Source organism: Hemicordylus capensis, chromosome 4 (assembly GCF_027244095.1).
Source record: "Hemicordylus capensis ecotype Gifberg chromosome 4, rHemCap1.1.pri, whole genome shotgun sequence".
In the NCBI taxonomy this organism is placed as follows: domain Eukaryota; kingdom Metazoa; phylum Chordata; class Lepidosauria; order Squamata; family Cordylidae; genus Hemicordylus; species Hemicordylus capensis.
The window spans coordinates 40,667,859-40,689,080 of NC_069660.1; the positions used below are offsets into that span (position 1 = coordinate 40,667,859).

At 43.6% G+C, this 21,222-nt stretch overlaps 1 protein-coding gene across 18 annotated transcripts in view; it reads left to right on the forward strand.

Annotated features, from left to right (window-relative positions):
• PTPRT (protein tyrosine phosphatase receptor type T) overlaps positions 1-21,222 on the forward strand; it is a 938,880-nt gene that overhangs the window by 106,016 nt on the left and 811,642 nt on the right. For 2 of the 18 annotated variants that reach the window (XM_053243904.1, XM_053243902.1), the window contains exon 1: positions 14,651-14,811. The exons of 15 other annotated variants lie outside the window; for them this stretch is intronic. The gene's annotated coding sequence lies outside the window, so the exon portion shown is untranslated. Of the gene's footprint in view, positions 1-14,599; positions 14,612-14,650; positions 14,812-21,222 lie in introns of those variants that run through there. One more of the 18 variants, XM_053243905.1, reaches the window with a different exon arrangement.

Below are 21,222 nucleotides of genomic sequence, written 5' to 3' on the forward strand. Positions count from 1 at the left end.
GGTTACTTCTAGTCCAGGGCTCTGTCCTTCGGCCTCTGTTCAGTACCTCAGGACTTCAACAAGATCATGGGGCACTCATTGATCACATGTGGATATGCTGAATTAATGTTCATCTGTACTTGGCCAATCTTCTGGTTTGCTCTCCATCCCTCCAGCAAGCCGAGCAGGATGGTCCCTCTAACTCTCAGTTGCTTTCATTCTCACAGATTCCTGGTCAACATACAGAAGAGCCATCTTTTCCTTTCCCAGTCTCCAACATCTCGGGGTGCTGTCCAACACAGCATGTGCTATGGTGTCTCTATCCCATGACCAGAGAGAGAAACTGGCCCTCCTCTCCCTCCTCCTCCTGAAGCAGTCCTTGATGGAGCTGATGCTCCTCTCTCAGGTCCTGGGATTCATGAGCCTGCATAGAATGCATGCCGTGGGCCAGATGGCACTCTTGGCCCCTACAGTGGCATGATTTTCCCTTCCAGGGCCTCTGCATGGTGCTCACCTACAAACAGCTCCTCCTGTCTCTGGGCATTCACCATTCCTTTCATTAGTGGGCCTCCCTCTGTTATACCCACTCCGGATCATCATCACCACCACAGATGTCAGTCTCAAGGGATGGGGAGCACACTGCTCCAACCAGTATGCACAGGGTCTATGGTCTCAGAAAGAAAACCACCACAATATCTACTGGCTGGAACTGTGCGCTTAGCTGATTCGCTTAGCTCTCCTACTCTTCCTACGTCTCACAAACAAACATCCTGTCCTCATCCACATGGACAACATGACAGCAAAATCAGCATGTCAGCAAAATAAACCACCAAGGCAATACCAAACCAACAAACCAGGTCCCATTCTCTGATGGCAGAATCTTACTGTCCAGATGAGTGGCACTCCATCTGGCATCTATCGCAGTGGAACACCTCAGTGGCATTGCCAACCGCTAAGCCAACTGGCTGAGTTGTCAGTCCATCAACCCAGCCGAGTAGACTCATAACCCCAGAGTGTTTCAAAATCTGACTAGCTGGTTGGGCCTTCCAGAAGTGCACTTGTTTCCCACAAATTACCTCCTGCCCATGTGGTTCACCAGGTCTTACTCTCCACTGGTGGAAGGAAAGGATGCCCTGACGGCCCCATGGCCACCAGGGCATCCTTTATGCCTTCCCCCAACTGCTGCCCTGGTGATGGTTGTTAGGAAACTGTGGATGGGTTGTGCAGATCTCATCCTGATTGCTCCTCATTGGCCTTGGAGATCGTGGTTCTCGGACCTGATGGATCTCTCCATCCATCCTCTATGGCATCTTCCCCTTTAACAGGACCTCATCTCCCAGGGTCCCGTCCTTCACCCAGTACCCGATTGGCTCCAACTTTGCACCTGGAGGTTGAACACTTGCCTTTAGCCAGAAGAGGCTGCTCTCCAGCAGTTCAAGAAAATGTCCTAGCTTCTCGCTGCCCTTTGACTAACAGGATCTACTAAATCGCATGGTTGGCTTTCTCATGTTGGGCTCACAGAAAGCACATTAATCTGCTCACTGCAGGTGTCCCAGAGGTCTTAGTTTTCCTTCGGTCCAGTCAGGACCTCTGCTTATGTCCTAATACCTTGAAGCGTCAAACCTCAGCACTGCATCTGTCCTTAAGCTCTCTTCTGCCAATACCTCAGCCCTACACCCTCACACTCACTGTTTCCTTAAAGGAGCCTCTAACCTGGCACCACCCCTGGTGCAGAGGTTCCCTTCGTGGAGTCTCAACAAAGTGCTCAATGCTTTGACCAAGGCACCCTTTAAAACCATGCATTCTGTTCCACTGAACGCCTCTCCTTCAAGGTCCTCTTTCCGGGAGCTGTTACTCAGGGCCCTTTTGGTCTGCGAGGAGCTCTGCCTTTTCCAGCCAGACACTGTGGTCTTCAAACTTGATACTACCTTTCTTCCCAAGATAAACTTCACCTTTCACCGGCCCCAAGATTTTGTCCTTCCATCTTCCTGTCCCTTGTCCTCTCATCCCAAAGAGTGGTCACGGCTTGCCTTGATCATGTGAAGGGCTCTTCACACCTATATTAGACGTACCAGAGGTTTTCGTTGTGCTGACTCATTTTTTGTTTCCTTTCACTCCTCATTGGGTACAAAGGTTTTTAAGACTACTCTGTCCAGATCGATTTGAGGCTGCATCATCTTTCACGTGCAAGTCACTCAAGCTACTGGTACTGTGGGGCATCACAGCCCATTCTACTCTCAGTCCCTGCACTTCAGCAGCCTTCTCGGCTCATGCACCACTTCTGGAAATCTGTAAAGTGGCAACCTGATCATCCATCACTCTGTTCATAAAATATTATAAAATGGCTTTATCCCACTCTGCACAGGTGGCCTCTTTCAGCAAGTTGTCTAGATACATCCTCTCCCACACTTACCACTCACCACTTGGGCATGTCCCATTCTGCAGGATGCCCTCCTACACTGTTGGGGAAAGGAACATTGGTCTTACCATGAAAAATTCTCCTTCACAGTGTACAGAGGGCATTTGTCCCATCTGTGGATGCATCTTGTCCATCTGAGGTTGGTGGCCTAGTTCCACTTTTAGTTCTAGTCCTGTCTTCAAGGAGCATGCACTGTGAAAAAGAACCCTTCACAGTAAGACCAATGTTTCTTTCCCAGTCATACCCAGAGATGCCAGGGATTGAACCGAGGGCAATTCTGCATGCAAAGCAGATGCTTTTCCACTGAGCTATAGTCCTTCTCCTTGGATAATCAGTGGTTCAGATTATTTAAGCAAGGGTGTTGGACATAGTCATGATTCCTAATGGCCAGTGATAGATCTGTAATCCTTGAATTTGTGCAATCCCTTCTTAAAGCCATCTGAGCTATGGCCATTACCATGTTGCATATCAGGAGGACAGTAAAGTATAATCTAGGAGATCTTTGTTTCTCATGGAATCCACAATTGTGGTTTCAACTACTTGCATTCAGTTTAAACAGACCCAGTTTCCATTATTGTGCACCATGTATGCTGAAAACCACAATATTTGAAAACTTGCAGATAATGGGAATGATGGGGTTAGGTTCCATAGGTGCAGGATTTCAAAAACTGTAATTTTTGGCATTAGCGGTAATTGGTGGGAAGTAATCCCCGCGAAAATTGAGGGCTTCCTGTATTACATAAAAGAAGACTATCTATAATGCCAGGTGTAAGGTTCATGCTTGCTCTGTTACAGTCCCAGTACAGGTGAGAAAGGCCTATATGGATTGAAGTCTTGAATCCAATTGGACAAACATTTACCCTCTTTCAAATACATTCCCATACTGGGTGCATATGAAGATGTGCCTTTCAAAACATTGCACCCCTTAATTGTGCAACTCTTGTGATCTGCCAAACTTGATAAAACTAAAAATTTACAACAGGTTCTTAGATCATACCCCCAGCTTAGATAATTTGAATGCTGAGTTTGTAATTAAAAAAATATTTTGTCATGAGCGCCATACTTTTTGTCTTTCTGCTTAAATAATTTATTTTGAGAGCTCCAACTCTTGCTTTGCTGTTCTGAGAGGCCAGCATGCTGCCTAGATTAAATTCTGGACATGTTGCCAGAAGAACAAAGAATTGTTCATCTTTCACTCTCATGCCAGCCCCCTATCGCCAGTCAGTGCTGTGGGCGCTCGCTCTTTCCCAGATATCAGTACAAATGCCTCTGCTGCCTCCAGTCGACGGCCACACTGCATCTGTCTGTCAAAGTGACAAGGAAGAGACACCAAGCATGAGGTATCTGCTTATGCTGCTACAGTTCCTGGGTCAAAAGGAAGGGAAGGCCCACTTGTTGCTGTCGTCTTGGTAGCTGATATAGCTTGTACTGTCATCTTTTCTGACAGGGCTTGAAAAGAGTGGTAAACAAACTGCTGTATTTGCCAAACATTTCACCTTTTCCCTCTCCTCTTCCTATTCTCCCCCTTCCATCAGAGCTCTTTCTTCCCCCAGCCCCACTTAAGACTGAGGGGTGGATGGGAATCCCTTCTCAGGGTCTTAGTTGGCAGGCTAGCGTGGGACTGTGAAGCTTTGATGGTATTAATTAATATCATTAATATTGTATTAGCTCATTATTTTTAATGTTAAGCCTAAAGTAATAGTTAATGATGCTGCAAAGTACACTAATAAAATTGCTTGTAGTAATTAAAGGAGAAGTAAGGAGAGTCTCATGGGTATTCAGTCATGTACAGTTATAAATATATCCAGGCTTGGTTCACAACTTACTTTGGTCAGCTTTTTTTCTCCTGTTTGCCACCCCAATAATTTTATTCATGATCATGAGTCCCGATAGTTCAATATTGGAATGGCCTTCAGGTCTTTACTTCACCTAGGGAAGAGGCCACTGCATGCAATATGGTGGCCTGCTTTCATGGAACCTGTTTTCATATTGCTCAGTTGACATCTTCCTCTCTGCACAATGAACTGCTTTCGTAGAGTATCTTACTGTCTGTATTTGTGCAGTTATAATGCCTGTGCACTTTCAGAAAATTCGCATTTGACCCAATCAGAATTTGATAAAATCTGATTCAGATTCTGTGGGCTCTGGCAGTGTTGGTTATCAGATCTGATTAGGTATCCAAATCCAAATTCCGACTTAAATTCAGATTTTCCCCTATAGCGGCCAATGGGGAAATGGGGGATGGGGATCACTGGCTGGTTCTAGAGCCTTGAAACTTGCCACATATATGTGTAAGGGATTAAGTGTCTCCTGGTAATGAATTCAAAGAGAATTTATCAATCACCCAAATGAATTGTGAAATTTGGCTTGTTTCAAGGAAGAACCTTACACAAACCTCTGAAACTGAAGAGCCTCCTTGGACCACCATTCCACCAGCATGTGTAAGACTCACAGAGACTTGCATACAAATTTGATAGAACGGATGGGCATACAGTTATGAAATTTGCACTCATCAAGTGCACATTGGAAGGACTCTCTATATTTTTTCAAAGCTATGAGCGACTCCTCTGATTTTTGGTGATTTAAAAAATAAATAAAAATGGCTAGATATTGTGAAATCTGGCTTGAAACAGGCCAGAACATTTTTGGATCAGAAGCCCCTCCTTGGACCATCATTCCATCCCCATGTGGAGGAAAAAGGATATTCCTTTAATTTTATATTAATCTATTTCTTTTCCATTGCAGTAACAGGCAGACCTTTTAAAAGAGATTAAAAGGTTTTCACAACAGAAGCATTCAAAATACTTTCACTTTTACTGATTGTGTATTTCTGAAATTGGGAAGACAAATATTAATATAAAATTAAAGGAATGTCCTTTCCCCTCCACATGGGGGTGGGATGATGATCCTGGGAGGGCTTCAGATCTAGAACATTTTGTAAAGTAAACATTTTGTAAAGTTCTGGTTTGAAAGAAGCCAGTTTTAGCCCTCTTTTCTATTTTTAATCCCCCCCCAAATTCCTCAGAAATCAGAGGAAGTACCCATAGCCTCAAAAAAAATAACACAGAGTCCTGTCAACGTGGACTTCATGTATGCCCATCCCCTTTGCTGTAGGGTCTCTATTATATCCAATATGCCACTCTGACAACTTCCTGGGTGCCAGTATCCTTGGAGAAATATAATTCTCAAGGATTTTGGCATCCTTACTAGGGATTTCAGGAGCTTTGGGAATTGCACATTTCCCAGGGTTATTGAATCCCGAATCACTGCTGCATATACTTGAAACAGTATGCTGGTTATTGGGAATCCATTCGCCTTTAGGAATTGGGAGGACTTGAAATTGTGTTTCTTTAGGGGTCTTGTATCCCAATCCCATACCAAACCAGACCTGCCCAGATTGGCCTTGAAGGGAGCAGAATATGTACATTCATAATGACAAAGCCTCTGCTTTGAAATGTGGTGTCATCACAAACTAGGAGATTTAGTACTCTTGTTTGGATCAATGAACTATGTAAACAAGTATTGCAAGTTGACGGGACATGTGGGCTTTCTCACACAAGACAGATACACAGTTCCTGGCATTTCTTACTTCAAAGGATAGACCTGCAGAGCTCCACACAATGTAATGATTATCCTTTAGTTCACAAATCTAAAGCTCTGTAGCAGAAATACCAAGGTCCCTTGTTACAAAATTGTTCACAGTGGGAAGCTTTTTGGGTCAAGAACTCTTAATGCATTGATGAGATTTTATAGTAGATAAAAGGAGAGTGCACCTGTACATCCTTGAAAAAGATAGCGTTTGCTGAATATTCAAACCTTGCTTTGTTTAGGAATCACTTATTGGTATTTATGGATTCCTCAGATGTCACTGCTGGCAGGTTTTATAAGGGCAGGTTTTTAGGTGAAGGGCAGGAAGGATAATTGAGTATTTAATATTGTCAGAATGGAGAATGACATTTTCAGGAGAAAGGACATTTCCTAACCTAGCTTCTAAAACACAGATTAGTGTAACATTGAAGGACATAGAATGCCCACTTCCTTTTTTAATATTTCTCTTCTTCCTCTTTTCCATTTCTTTGTTTTAAAATAATTTCAACTAAAATGAAAATAAGGTGAAAGTGCGCCCAGGTAGTACTCTTAGTCAATGAAAATTTAGGTTGGATTAAATCAAAATGAATCTAAATAGCTTCCCTGTCAGCTGAACCCCACGGAGAGCATGAGATTCATTGTACCTTCTGTTGATTGCTGAAAAGGGAAGAAATCTTTCAATAAGCAGTAATCTGGGATTTAAGGGACAATTTGTTTCTTCTTCTGGCATTGCTGTAGGAAAACAATTTATTTACTCCAAGAAAGCCATATCAATGAGTGGATTTTCTTTGTTCTTTTCCATTACTGTTGTATGGCTTCACAATGTCCTGCAATCTATTCCTTCCAAATTCCACTTTAACTAGGAAAATGTCTCAAGTTATATCCAGAATTATAGCATGTGCAGTTGTGGCTTTTAGTTTCCTCTACTCATCTTTTCCTGCTCTACATTACCAATGTGCCTAGGCACATTGATAAAACACTGCAAAAAAGCAATCCTGTAGAAATGATTCTATTTGTAGAATATACTGCTGATGCACATTTGTAAAACACCATTTTATATCTAGGAACATAGGAAGCTGCCATATACTGAGTCAGACCATTGGTCTATCTAGCCCAGTATTGTCTTCACAGACTGGCAGCGGCTTCTCCAAGGTTGAAGGCAGGAATCTTTCTCAGCCCTATCTTGGAGAAGCCAGGGAGGGAACTTGGAACCCTCTGCTCTTCCCAGAGTGGCTCCATCAGCCATTAACTCTTGCAACTTTAGAGCTGGATGAAAAGGATCTGGGACTGAGCATTTGTGCCCCCCTCAACCCCCCCCCAATAAGAAAAAAAAATAAAATTTCAACTTAAGTAAGACCAAAATTACAGCAGGGATTCTTGTCTTGGTTGCTAACTTCTGTTTTTTTCACCATGCTCAGCAACAGGCTCAAGTAACATATGCACACCAGAGTTGTACTGCAACTCTGTCTCGGGGACACATTCCTGGTAGCAAAAATGACTTTTGAAGCATTGAAGAGAAGATCATTTCTCCTTTCACCTGTGCTGGGCTGTGGAGCAAGGCTTCAATGCAGATGTTCTCCAGTCACTCAGTGATGGCGGAGTCCTTCTTCCATGCTCAGACTGCTGGGGAAGATGTGGGCCATTGTTTCCAAATGGCTTGGGCAGTCTTTGATGACATGAGGTTGGAAGAGAGAGCAATCTGATCCTTGACCAAAGCAGAGTTTCTGGTTGACTTTTTAAAACCTCCTCTTTGTTCATTTCCTGTCAGAATTTTTCAGAAATACATGGCTTGATGAAGTCCAGAGAAGGAGGAAAAAAGAGATTTTTACATATCATCAGTGATGAGAAATAAAGCCATCATTTCAAAATGGCAAAGAAGTGAAAGCCAATGGGAGGTGCAAAGGAAGCATGTTTTTATTTCTAAGCTTATTTAACACTGTGGAGAATTCAAAGTAATTGGCAATGCCTTTTTAAACTATTGAGCTGGTTTAGACATTAGAAAGAGAAATGGGGGCAGTCTGGATTTCAGAAGTGCTGTCGGGGCATATTGAGAGCTAGCTTAATATTCATTGAACTGACAGCAAAGTCACACATTAAGATAGCGCAGAGTAAACAAGAATGTTGACCTCGACTTACTTGTCTAGTGCTGCTTTAGGATCAATGAGTCAATAGCAACAAGCCTGGTGAAAAACATCTGCCAAGTTCTAAACCTTGATAATGACATCCATGAAGATAAGTGCAGCAAATAACATCATGCTTCCTTTGTACAAAGTCCTATCCTGAGGACTGACTTGAAATGCAGTGTGTTCCCAGTGTTGTAGAATTTGGCCTATGATCATCAAAAATCCCAGGTTTCACTGTTATATTCTTGAGAGAGTTCCAAGCAATTTCATATGGGAAACCTGAGAGGAATGTATAAAGCCATTCATATTATTATTTGTTATTTAATGTGGACCTGCAACAAAATGTTGCAGTATATCCCTGGTGTGTGTGTGTGTGTGTGTGTGTGTGTGTGTGTGTGTGTGTGTGAGAACACTTTAGGCACCTTTGCCCCTCAGGAGCAGAAGGGTTGTGACTGTCTTGAAGGAGTATTTTTCAAGCTGAGAAATCTCCTGTTCTCTTGGTTCAAGCCTTCCTTCCCCACGATCCTTGCCACTGAGTTCCATTAGCTTCATCTGTCTGGTTGATTGTTATATAATAATAATAATAATAATAATAATAATAATAATAATAATAATAATAAAAAAAATAATAAATCAGATGAAACCGTGGACCACCTAATCAGCTGTTGTAAAAAGATCACACAGACTGACTACAAACAAAGGCATGACAAAGTAGTAGGGATGATACACTGGAACATCTGCAAAAAATACAAGCTACCTGTAGCCAAACATTGGTAGGACCATAAAATTGAAAAAGTTGAAGAAAATGAAGATGTAAAAATATTATGGGACTTCCGACTACAAACAGACAAACATCTGCCACACAATACACCAGATATAACTGTAGTCGAGAAGAAAGAAAAAGAAGTCAAAATAATCGACATAGCAATACCAGGGGATAGCAGAATAGAAGAAAAAGAAATAGAAAAAAATCACAAAATACAAAGATCTACAAATTGAAATTGAAAGGCTGTGGCAGAAAAAGACCAAAATAATCCCAGTGGTAATTGGTGCCCTGGGTGCAATTCCAAAAGACCTTGAAGAGCACCTCAACACCATAGGGGCCACAGAAATCACCATCAGCCAATTACAAAAAGCAGCTTTACTGGGAACAGCCTATATTCTGCGACAATATCTATAACAACTGACGATAAAATTCTGGCATCCCAGGTCCTTGGGAAGCACTCGATGTCTGGATAAAACAATAACACCTGTCTGACTGTGTAAACAAGAAATAAATAATAATATATGTTCTCTACCTCAACAAACATTCTGCTCCATCGAGTCAAATGGGGGCAGTTTCTGGGTTTTATGTTCCCCTTAGGTTTTTTCTTTCAATTTTTTGTGAAACCAATATATCTGCAGGATATTCTGAGTTTTCTGGTATCTCCCTCTTGCTCACAGGTGCTCCAGTTATGCATCCATATGCATAATAACATTTCCTGTTCTTTTGGAAATAGATATAATTATTATATGTATATATCATATTTAAATTGAAAACATTCTCAAAGCCATTTACATAGCAAGGTATGTAAATGATTCCTTGTTCCCAAAGGGCTCACAAACTAATCTCTCTCTCTCTCTCTCTCTCTCTCTCTCTCTCTCTCTCTCTCTCTCTCTCTCTCTCTCTCACACACACACACACACACACACACACACACACACACACACACACACACACACACACACAGACAATACCAGCAACAGCTACTAGAGAAGCACGTTACTGGACTGAATTGGAACAGTTGCTCTCTTTCTGCTAAATGTAAGAGGGCCACTGCCAATTAAAAGGTGCCTCTTGCATGGGCTTAGCATATGGGAAATCCAGGAGGGAGTGCATGGACCTCTAACATCATTCCCATCCATTCCTGGACAACATGCAAATATGTATCACAATTACTGATGAGGAATCCTCAGGTGTGTGGATATTTATTACTGGCCTCAATGAAACATCATGGGAATTAGTCCCAGCAGCACCAGAGTCTATGATATAGTGAAATATTTAAGCTAAGACGTTTCAAAATACCAAAAACCTTAGTTTATTACTGATGTTCATATATACCTAGCTGGTTCTGCCCAGGGCAGTGCTCTTCATTGTGTGGACTGAAAGTGTCATCTTTCCTAGGTTTTTATTCCTTCACTGAATGGTTTTTTGACTTGGTGTGTGTGCATGTATGATATAGTGAGGCTCTCTACATGAGTAGTGTTGAGAGCCAGATGGGGTAGGCCAAGCCCCACACACAAGCAGTCGCGGAGCCCTGGGCAGCCCACACGATTACCGGCTCTGTCACCAAGCCGTTAGGGCCTTCAGGGACCGGGGGCAGCCCGGACCCCAGAAGTCAAAGGTGGGGCATCCTGGGGAGACCTCCAAGATGGGGGGGGGGTCTCCTCGCGAGTTGCCACAGCGCAGAGCCAGACTGTGGCAACATACAATCACCAAAATGGGGTTAGTGGAGTGCTTGCTCCACTAACCTCATTTAAGGGGTGGGGGGAACTTAAGCAGGCTAACTGCTGGGAGCTGTGCAGCTCCCAGCGGTTCCCACGACCTCAAGAAAGCAGGCTGGGCTCCCTTAACCTGCTTTCCTGCAGTCGTGAGAATAGCCTCCATAACTTTCTGAGGTGCTGAATGGATTGTTCCGCCCCAGGTGGGTTACATTTAATGCGCTCAGCAATAAACATCAGCATCTGAGCAAGTGGGTTGTCACCATGAAAGCTTATGCTCTACTAAAACATCTTATAATCCTTTCAGGTAGTCTGAGTGATACTTATGTCTTTACGAGCCATAAACATGTATATAGTTTTTCTCCTGCATATGGTTCCCCTGCCTGTTCTCTGCAAGTAAATTTCTTTAAAAAGGTAAAACATGTATTTGATTGGGTTAGAATCTTTTGCCTTCATTTCCTAATAACTTAGTTGTAGGAGGTTGTTTTTGTATAGGGGAACATTAATACCTGTGATCTACCACCTGCAGTCCAAGGTGGTATGGCATGAGTTTCCAAATTGACAGGCTCATATTAACTTTTGATTGGCTTTTTTCTCTGTTTTTGTAAAGTGTCCTGGGAATGTCCCCTCTGTATCTCATGTGGCCACACTGGAAAAGCCTCCAGCAGGAGCATCTCAGCAGTCAGGATTGGGAGGCTGGGCCAGGCTTGGCAAGGTGGTTCCCATCCACCATGGAAAAGGAGCAGAGAGCACCTGGGAGGAGGTGTGACAGAGACTGTGTAAGACTGCCTGAGTGATGGAATGGGGTTTGCTCAGGACAGAGAAAGAGAATCTTCCTATTTTAAAAAATGTTTTTCTTCAGTATATGTCTCGGATACGGCTCTGGTATCACTGGCAGCTAAAAGTGGTTTCCAGAGAAATCTCAGCTCCACATATATCTCACTTTGGGATAGGAGCAGAAAAATCTATTAATGGAATTTAAAGTGTTCATTGAAAGGTTTAAAACCATTTTCTCATTTACAGAATCCTTTGTAAATAAAGCCGGAACATTTCCGGAGGCATGACAATAAACTATATTAACGTATTATCTTCATAACCTTTTATAAAGTGTCAGCAGAGGAGCATACTTCCCAAAGGCATTAACTTCACAGCCCTTGAAACCAAATTAAAAGTGGGGGAAATAGAATGTAGTAATCAAATAATGCTAAAAACAACAAATACCAATGCTAGCAGCCGCCAGATTTTTGATCCTAAGGACAAAAATCCTAGCAAAATCCATTCTTATTTTCAAGGTTATTGCAACACTTTATGTCAAAGTAAAATATATACAATAAATAGTGTGTTTTGTCATAGTTCACGCAGCAGCTCTTTAAAATTCTCATTCTTTTAAACTGATTACTTATTTGATCTACCACACATGGTTTTTACTTCCACTCATCTTGCCCCCACTGTATCACCACACCATACTTCCGTGCCCTGTATTTTTGTTGCTTTCACTTCTAACTCTTCAACTGGACATAGCATCCACCAAAGTGCCTATGCTTAGCCTCATCTTATGCACACTTACTTAGATTTATGCACCATTGAATCCAATGGGACTTGTGCCTGCATAAGATTGTAGCCTTGGTTAAGTGTGATTGTGATGTGATCCAGCCTACACAAGGGGGGGGGGGCAGATCATTGTGTAGGGTTTAGAGATTGGCATCACCAAGGAACAGCTAAAGAACCACTATAGTTCAAAGGTGTATTGAGGCCACAGGGAAGTTGTAATGTCGCCCTGCCTCTAGCCCATCAGCACAAGCTCTAGGAGGAAAGTTTGGACGGCTCGTTCTTTCCTGGTGGCAGCTCCTATCTCTGCCTCACATTGATACTTTCTGTGGGTATAGTCTTTTCTTGAGATCCCCCTGAGGCATCAGGACCCTCCAGGCCTAGGACATGCCTGGTCCTTTGCTTGTATAGGCACGCTGAGCATCACCTTCCCAGTGTGTTCAACTTCCTAGCAGGTGAACCATCAGTACCCCTTACGGTCTTCTGAATCTTGCAGCCCACACCTGCTTTGGGTCCCTCACCAAATGTGTTGAGAAATTTGGTGGCTGTCACACAACCTCAGAACTGGGGTTAAGGGCAGGCTTACACCCTTAACCTCAATAAAAAGCTTGGGTGAAAATCTGGGGCAGGCAGGCAGCGCTGGGATCTATTGTGTTGCACACAAACAACCTAACCCAGGCTGCCCTAGCCTGGGTTAGGCTACTCTTGAGTACGACTTTACTGTGTTTCTGGAGAGGATGCTTCTTAGCTGTAGTGAGCCTTGAATTCAGATTCCAGTGTGATCTTTGATGCCGCAGTGGCCACATAAAGCTCCAAAGACATTTAGAAGAGAACCGAGGAAGACAGAGATGAATAGCTTTTAAATCATGTGCTGGTGATGACTTTAGTGATTTAAAACTTGCCCTAACACCAAGTGTGCAAGTTAGATAGTGCTATCTGTGAAATTACAGGTCATGAAAGGGGAAAAAAAATCACATTTGATTAAAATAACTCCTCATCTACAAAATGCCTCTTTGTGTGTGTATGTCAGCATGAATGTCTGAGAATTTCTGAATTGGCATCAATATGGCCTTAACATTTGTGGCATCTAAAGGGAAACTTGAAAGGTAAGCCATACCAATGATTTAGTTTGTTTGAACTGGATTATCCATTAAACTAGGTCATTGATGGAATAAGACCCATCTTTTATAGTGCAGTTGTCTCACAAAGCTTGCATATTCTCAGTGACTCACAGCCTTCTAAGCCCCTATGTTTGGAATCCCCTCCCAGAAGATTTCTATGCCACTCCATCTACAAGTGGGTGTAAAGTAAAGTTGTGCCATTGAGTCGGTGTTGGCTCCTGGAGACCACAAAGCCATTTGGTTTTCTTTGGTAGAATACAGGATGGGTTTACCATTGCCTCCTCCTGTGCAGTATGTGATGATGCCTGGGTGTAGATGGCTCTGTTTACCTGGGTATTCAGCTTTTAAGTTGCATGTGATTATTGACTGTCCTGGGTTTTATTGTTTGCTGATTTTTAAAATTAAGTGTGTGTGGTTAATGCCTCCTATTGTGATGTGTTTGTATTGAACTCTGGCATCACTTGTTCACACTTTACCCTCTTTGTATGGATTGGCTCTTCTACAAGAAGCTATGCACAAACAACATTTGTGGTGACAGCCACCAGCCTGGATGGCTTTAAAAAGGGCTTAGACAAATTCATGGAGGACAAATCTGTCAGTGGCTACGAGTCTGAAGGCTCTAGGCCACCTCCGGCCTTAGAGGCAAGATGCCTCTAAATACCAGTTGCAGGGGAGCAACAACAGGAGAGGGCATGCCATCAGTTCTTGCCTATGGGCTTCCCAGAGGCATCTGGTAGGCCACTGTGTGAAACAGGATGCTGGACTAGATAGGCCTTGGACCTGATGCAGCAGGGCTGTTCTTATGTCCATATGTAACATATGCACACATAGGTTCTGTCCACATAACTGGGACATAGGTTTTTTGCCATGCATTGACTGCATATATTTTGAGACTGTGAACAAAGAGAAATGTCTTGTGTGGCTGGATGAATGCCAGAAGGTGGAAAGGTTTGACTTAGATGTGGTGCTGTATGGTTGCACATTATCACTGAGGTTAGGATCCCCATATTCAATTCAAGTTTGTTAAATATATCTGCTCCTCTTTCTAGTCATTCTTTTGAATATTAAGGGACTCTGTGTCCTACATCCTCTGGCCAGCAATTAATGCCTTTTTGTCTTTTTCCACCCAATGTCCTACATATGTTGAATTCCTGGAAGGTTTGTTAGTAAGAATTTAATACAAATTACCTTATTAATCCTCCTTTTGTAAATACCACAGGAAAAAAAGCAGCAGCAAATTTCCTATTCACACATCTTTTCATTATTATGGTAATTACTTTCAGTTTATAGCTAATTAATGCTGCTCTGTACCTAACCTATCCCTTATTAGCAACCGCAAACAGGGAATCACTGTGAGTATGAATGACTGTTGCCTAGTTGAGTATTGGCAGATGAGATACCTGGTAGCTTCCCCTTGGAAGAGGTGATAAGGGGGAAAAACCCAAAAAGGATCTCTACTTATTATGGAAGTGTGTGCGATTGTTGCATCTGCATCTGTTTGGAGCCTTGAGGACAGCAGCGTTTGTGTTGCTGTGATTTGTGGGGAGGAAGGGTGAGTAGCAGGGATGTCGGCTACTAATTAAGTGCAACAAACTTAGCAAATGGAATGATCTGAAATGTAAGCCAGTCTTGTGGAATGAAGAGGATGTCGAAGGAAGGTGGGTGGGAGGAGGAAGAAATATGATAATGCAGCATACAGACGTGCTTTGATCTTAGATATAATTCAAAGCAGTCTCGTCCTGCTGCCAGTGGCATTAGATAAAAGCACTATATTCCCTGGGTGGATTTTACTGGCACTGCAGAGTAATTAGCTTTTGCCTGTTTGTAAAGTGAACATAAACAGGTACTGGGGGGGAAATCCCATTTTCCCTTCTGGATTAATTAAAGGCACGTCTGCCAAAGGGATCAACAGTGGTAGGGTCTGTTCTTGTATATTATTATTAAGAGGTTTGCTAAAAATGGGGCATCAGCTAATGATGGGCAAAGCTGTGAAGGCTCAACAAGTTGCTCTCATTCAAACACTCACATAGTCAGATTACAGCCCAGGCTCACCATGAAAGCACCGTCGATCATTCATTACTTGCTTTCCTTGATAGAAGTGTGTGTGTTTCTGTATGCAAGGGTGCAGGAATGGCTCTGTCTAAAGAGTAGCAACAGTGCCCATGTTCCAAATATACTAGTAGGTTGATTAATTTTCCTGTCTGTAACTTCCTAGCTCTTCTAACAGATGTAAGTGGGGTATTCCACTGCCACATTTGAGCCTTTGTTGCCTGCTTGTGGACTGCAAGACATATCTAGGCACTGACCCCATGCAGGTGCTGTATTTCCACTTCTGTGCACCAGGAAAAGCCCACATCTTTGAACTGTGTTCATTAAGTGCCACTGTTAGAGCCAGCAGGTTTACTATGCAACTGTAGTATATGCACAACTGGAAATCCTTGAACAAAACTGGATTGAGTGGTGGAGAGGAGAGATAAAAGTAGCTTCTGGCACATGTCTTAAGACAAAGGTATTAAGATGTGTGTGAGCATTAGTGAATGACTGATGTAACACAAGTAATTCTCTGCTTCTCCTTTCTGCTTCTTAAATTGTGTTTACAATGTGTTTTGGCAGTTATTCACCTGCCCTGCCTGAGTGTTTATCTCTAGGTTTGGACAGTAAGTGGGTTCAGGTTTGGATATATGGCTCATTCTTTGACTTTATGTGGGCCTTCATTGGGTAATTGGACTGAAGTCTGAGTGTTATCTCCATATAGAGGAGAATGGTCAGCTTTCCGGCAAGAAACTTTGGCTGCATTCAGACATTATGGCTAACCACAGTTAAAGGTGGCCAGGTTTTCGGTTAGAAACCCCAGATCCTGCTGCACACATTCACCAAATGGTGGCCCGTCAAACTCTAGTTGCAGTAGAGGGTAGCCCCTCCCTGCTGCTTGGCCTCTGAGACCAATCTAGATTGGCCACAATCTAGAAGGAGCATGCCGAGCACGATTGAGCATTTTCGGATGGAAAGGGCACTGAGAGCCCTTTAAATGCCCCGCAGTGCTGGTGCTTCTTCTGCAAGTAATGGCAACGCTCCCCCCGCCTGCAGTAGCCCTGCACCCTGAAAGCGCCACACACGCATGAATTCCCCGATGGTGGCACCTTGGCCGCCATCCTGGGGATTAGGAAAGCAGTCCCGGGGACACCCCTGCCCACTATTTTCCAATACACAGCAGCAGAGCACAGCTCCGCTTTATTTAGAGCAGCCATGGCCTGACACTCTTGTGAGCGGGGGTAGTCTGCATGGGTTATCATACAGGAAGGATTGCTCCAGAAACTGGAATGATTCTTATCCTGCCAGACCTGCTCATGAGTAAGCCAGGGTTGTAAACCCCAACCCCCCAGAGGAAGTCCACTTGCCCACCCTTTCTTTGTAAAAAATAAAATAAAATAATAAAATAAAAGATCCCCCTTAAGCCTCCTCTCCTTTTCCCCTATGCAAACATTCATGCACCCAAAGGCCATCTAGACACTCCGTTTGTCCTTGCCCGGGTGCGTGGGCACTGGGACAGATTTTTAAACACATTCAAAATTCCCATGTACTGGTCCATCCTCACGCTATATGAGGATGGACCAGAACCCCACAAAAGGGGAAGTAGCTGGACCCTCTTTCCCCAATCTATATTTATAAAAAACGGAGACGTTTCCTGCTCCTGAATCCCTATTTGTGGCAGCCCCTCAGAGGTGGACAGGAGCACCCCCTCCCTCCCTCCCTCCCTCCCCCCCCCCTCTCTCTATATATATTTGCTCCCCGGCCAGAGAGGGGATGCTCTGTGCATGCTGGTTATCCTTGCCATGAGGGAGCCATTTGCCAGGGCTTACCCACTTGCATGGATGGTGTGGGCACAGGGCTCAGGTGCAGACCTTTAAACCCACTCAAAGCTCCCGGGCTGGATCCGATCTGGCGCTGTATGCAGATCTGGTATGTGGATTCCTGGGAGAGGAAAGCCCCAGTTTCCAGCTGGCCCCAGTTTCCAGCTGAGCTTTGCCATTCAGGAATGTGGGCAGTGGTGCGCATCCCCATATGGGTGTGTGGGCTGGCAGGGTGAAGGGTTTGACAGTGGCTTGGTGGCGGTCACCAGGACCAGGACAGCACTTGCCCACGTGCTCGTCCCTGCAGCTTTCCTGCACAGAGCATCCTCCCTCGCTCCCCACAGTGTGCCACTTGCATGAGAGAGTATTCCGTGGGGTGATGGGTGAGGTCTCCAGTGTGGTGATGTCCGAGATGGGACATTACAGGCAGCCCTTCTCATGAGCAAGATGTAGGGAGCAAATCTCCCCACCGGGGAAGGGGATAGCTGTCTCTTCCCCAACCTATATGTGTGAAAAGTAGAACTTTGCTGCTCTGCTTTTCATACCCAATCCTGGGGTTCCCCTCCCCAATATTTGCTCCTCTTCCGGTGCTGTGATGGGGTGCCCTGATCATATTGCCACTTGGAGTGTTTTTGCTTGTGAGCATACATGACTGTTGCTCCTTTCTTGGGGGGCAAAGCACTTAGTGCCCATCCTGTCATCCCATGCCCTTTGCCTACCGCTTGCTGGGGGTGGGGAGCAAGGGACAGAGTGGGAAGAGGGAATATCCCTGAGCAACTATGCAGCTTGACAGGCTGACCAGTCCAGGATGGGGGCATGGCTGCATCCCTGTAGCCTGGCAACTCCATAGCCACATAGCGGACAGGAAGGGCATGGGTGATTTTCTGAGACGCTTCCAGCGAGGAGTGACAAAAGCATGGAGCAGCCACATCTAACTAACTAACTAACTAACATCCTCAGTCAGGTCGTGCCACCTCTATGATTGGGGTTTGGAAATTGGCACAAAACTGCAGTTATAGCTGAACAAGGAGTCGGATGTAATGCCTCTGTGGGAAAACCTCACTTGTTGGCAAACATTAGAGATAACTGAAGGTTCCAGTTGGAGCTTAGTAAGGCAAACCAGAGTTGGCTTTCGAGCCGTAACCACAGTTTTGTGCCTTCAGGTGTAACGGAGATACAACCTCAGCCAGGTTTAACTGCAGTTAGCCGTTACGTCTGAATGTGGCCTTTCAGGGTGTTTTTGCGGAAGGTCCGTTCTGAAGACAGATACCTAGTGTGCCTCTGCCAAGTTCCCACCACATTTATCCAATTTTCCTTCTTTGAAACATAATGTAAGATTCAAAGTGAGGCATCCGCTGGTTCCTAGTCATTGTGGTTCATGGGATGAAAGACTTCTGTTAGCAGGATAAATCTGTGATTGCTCCATATGCAGCATAATTTTGCTTTCTCCTTCATTACTCTTTGCTGGGATATTTTAGCACACGCACTTCCAAGAGTCTGAAATCAGTTCAACAACAGGAATAGGTGTATGAGTTTTCTGGAATCTGTTTCTGTGCAATGTTACTTCACAGAGAAAGGCTTCTGGAAAGGACTAGCATGATTGTTTATAGTCAGAAAGTGGTATGTTGGCAATACTCAGTACAATGGTGGTTTTTTCCATAACCTTGGGAAGCATGGTTATTTTTATATTATATCTTTATAGACAGAACTGGTCATCTAATAAATCTCTCTGACATAAGATAAAGGACTCTATGCCTTAAAGGCTTTCTTTGAAAACCTTCACGAATGGATATAAAACCTTACAAACAGCTTATCCATTGTCAAACTGTTTCTCTTGGATGTTAAATGTTTACCCATTATTCTTTCCCCAATCTCCAGGAAAATTGTAATTTTTGAAGGTTGTGTGGGACTTAGAGAGAGAGAGAGAGAGAGAGAGAGAGAGAGAGAGGATCCTGCTGTCTAGAAAGAGGGAGTTCTGTTTTTCCTATCTGCTATCACTCTTCCTTGCATAGTATGCTTGCAGAGCATAGAAAGGATAAGCACAGCACTGAAATATTTGTAGACTGAGAATGGTTGCTTCATACAGCAACTAACTGGGCCTTCATACTAGCTACCTCTAAATGCCTTTCATTTCTTACTAATGATTTAGAAGGAGTAAGCAAAGACTACTTTCTCATAACCTCATGTACTGATTTGGCCAGCCAACTCCTATTGCTGATGTGTTCTGTATCAGTGAAATTTTAATTCGAGCTGTGCCAGATATATGACTCTGACATCTTGCTTTGTAACTCCATCCAAGATGATTGGAATTATGTACCAATGAAGTATATTGTGCATGTAATAAAGTAATGTGAATGTGTGTTACATATGTGTAATAGTGGTGCTTGTGTGTTTTTGTTTGGAAATGAAAGGTATTAGGAACCTAGTTCATCTCTGGCCTGATCAACAGGTAGTGTGGGGTAGTGGTTAAGAGTCTGAGCTACAAATCAGGAAGCCTCTGGTTCAAATGCTGCCCCTCTCATAAGCTAATTAAGTGGTCCTATGCAGGCCGTTCTTGCTCAGACTGAGCCCCTTCCTCTGTAATATGGAGACGATAGGTCAGGGCAATCTCACAGTGTTGTACTGATTACTAAAAGAAATAATGCACACAGACATTCCAAATTCTTTGTCATATTAGGTCACATGGATAGAGTTTTACAGGTAGTGGAATTTATTTTTCTAGAAACAGAAGAGATCCAATGCTCAATACTAAACTTCAAAGGCTTTTGAGAATCCATGCATCCCGTTTTTCTTGGGACCAGCTCAAACATCATGGTTTTGTCTGTACGAAAAACCATCAGTCAAGCTCATTGTGAGATTCCTGGTTTGTTTCTTAGGTGCTTCTCTTTCAGCATACTTTGTTTACTGCTTCTGATCAATTGGTTGTGCTTGTCAGTCATTGTGCATCCAGGATTATGTTAGCAGCAGCTTTGGAATCCCTTGATATTTTCACTTCTATTCTGCGTGATCTGTGCAGTATTGAAACAATTCTAACATCCAGCTAATCGCATGAAGGAATTGATCTCCGGGTTTATGTGATGATGGCATCTGTGAGGTCTGTTTTTGAAAATGCCTGTGAATGAGCATTCAGGTTATAAGAGCCTTACAGGATCAGACCAAAGGTCCATCTTTTCCAGGATCCTGCTTCTGTCACTGATCAACCAGATGCCCCTGGAAAACTCACAAGCATTAGATTTGAAGACAATAGTCTTCTCCATTTATCACCCCTCAACAATTGGTATTCAGTGCCTTACTGCCTCCTGACCAACCAGGTTCTATGTAGCCATTGGCTGATATCCAGACTAAGGAAGAGCCCGTGCTACATGAGAAGTGGTAGCCCTCTGATGGCTTTAACTAACCGTGCATCGTGTGTAAATTTCAACAACCTCCCTTGCCCCTGGAAGATTTCTGTGTCACACAAAAATACGTCCTGAGGGTCCCACAGCCCTCTGGGAAATATTTTCATGTAACACAGAGTGCTTTAAAGGGAAGGAGAAATCATCAAAATTTGCCTGCCTTATGTGTTTGCCGGTACTGTAAGACAGGATCTCCATGGCAGTGCCGTTGCTTCTCATGCAGTACTGGCACTTCCTTAGTCTGGATGTCAGTCAGTATGCCTAATAGTCATTAATAGACCTATTCTCTATCAATGTCTCTAACCGGCCCATTGGAACTAGTGGATTTCACCACATCTTTTGGCAGCAAGTTCCATAAATTAATTGTGTGAAGTCCTTTCTTTTTGCCTTTTCTGAATCTACTGCCAATATAGACCGCAAACCCACCCCAAAGTAAACAAGGCATGGATAGTGGCCTTTATGTAACCCATTAAGAAACTCCAGCTGACGCTAACTTGCTCTGCTGTACTCAAAATAGATTGAAATATGTTGCAAAATGAGACATCCCCCCCGCCCCGCCTTGACACAAGGAATACAACCCTACCTTGTTGGTAGAGGTGTGCACAGACCATCCAAATTTGGATTGGTCCGGAGAGCCAGTTCAAACTGGTTTGGCCAAAACCTGAACCAGTCCAGCAGTTCGAGGTGGTGCCAGTGTGTGTGTGTGTGGGGGGGAGT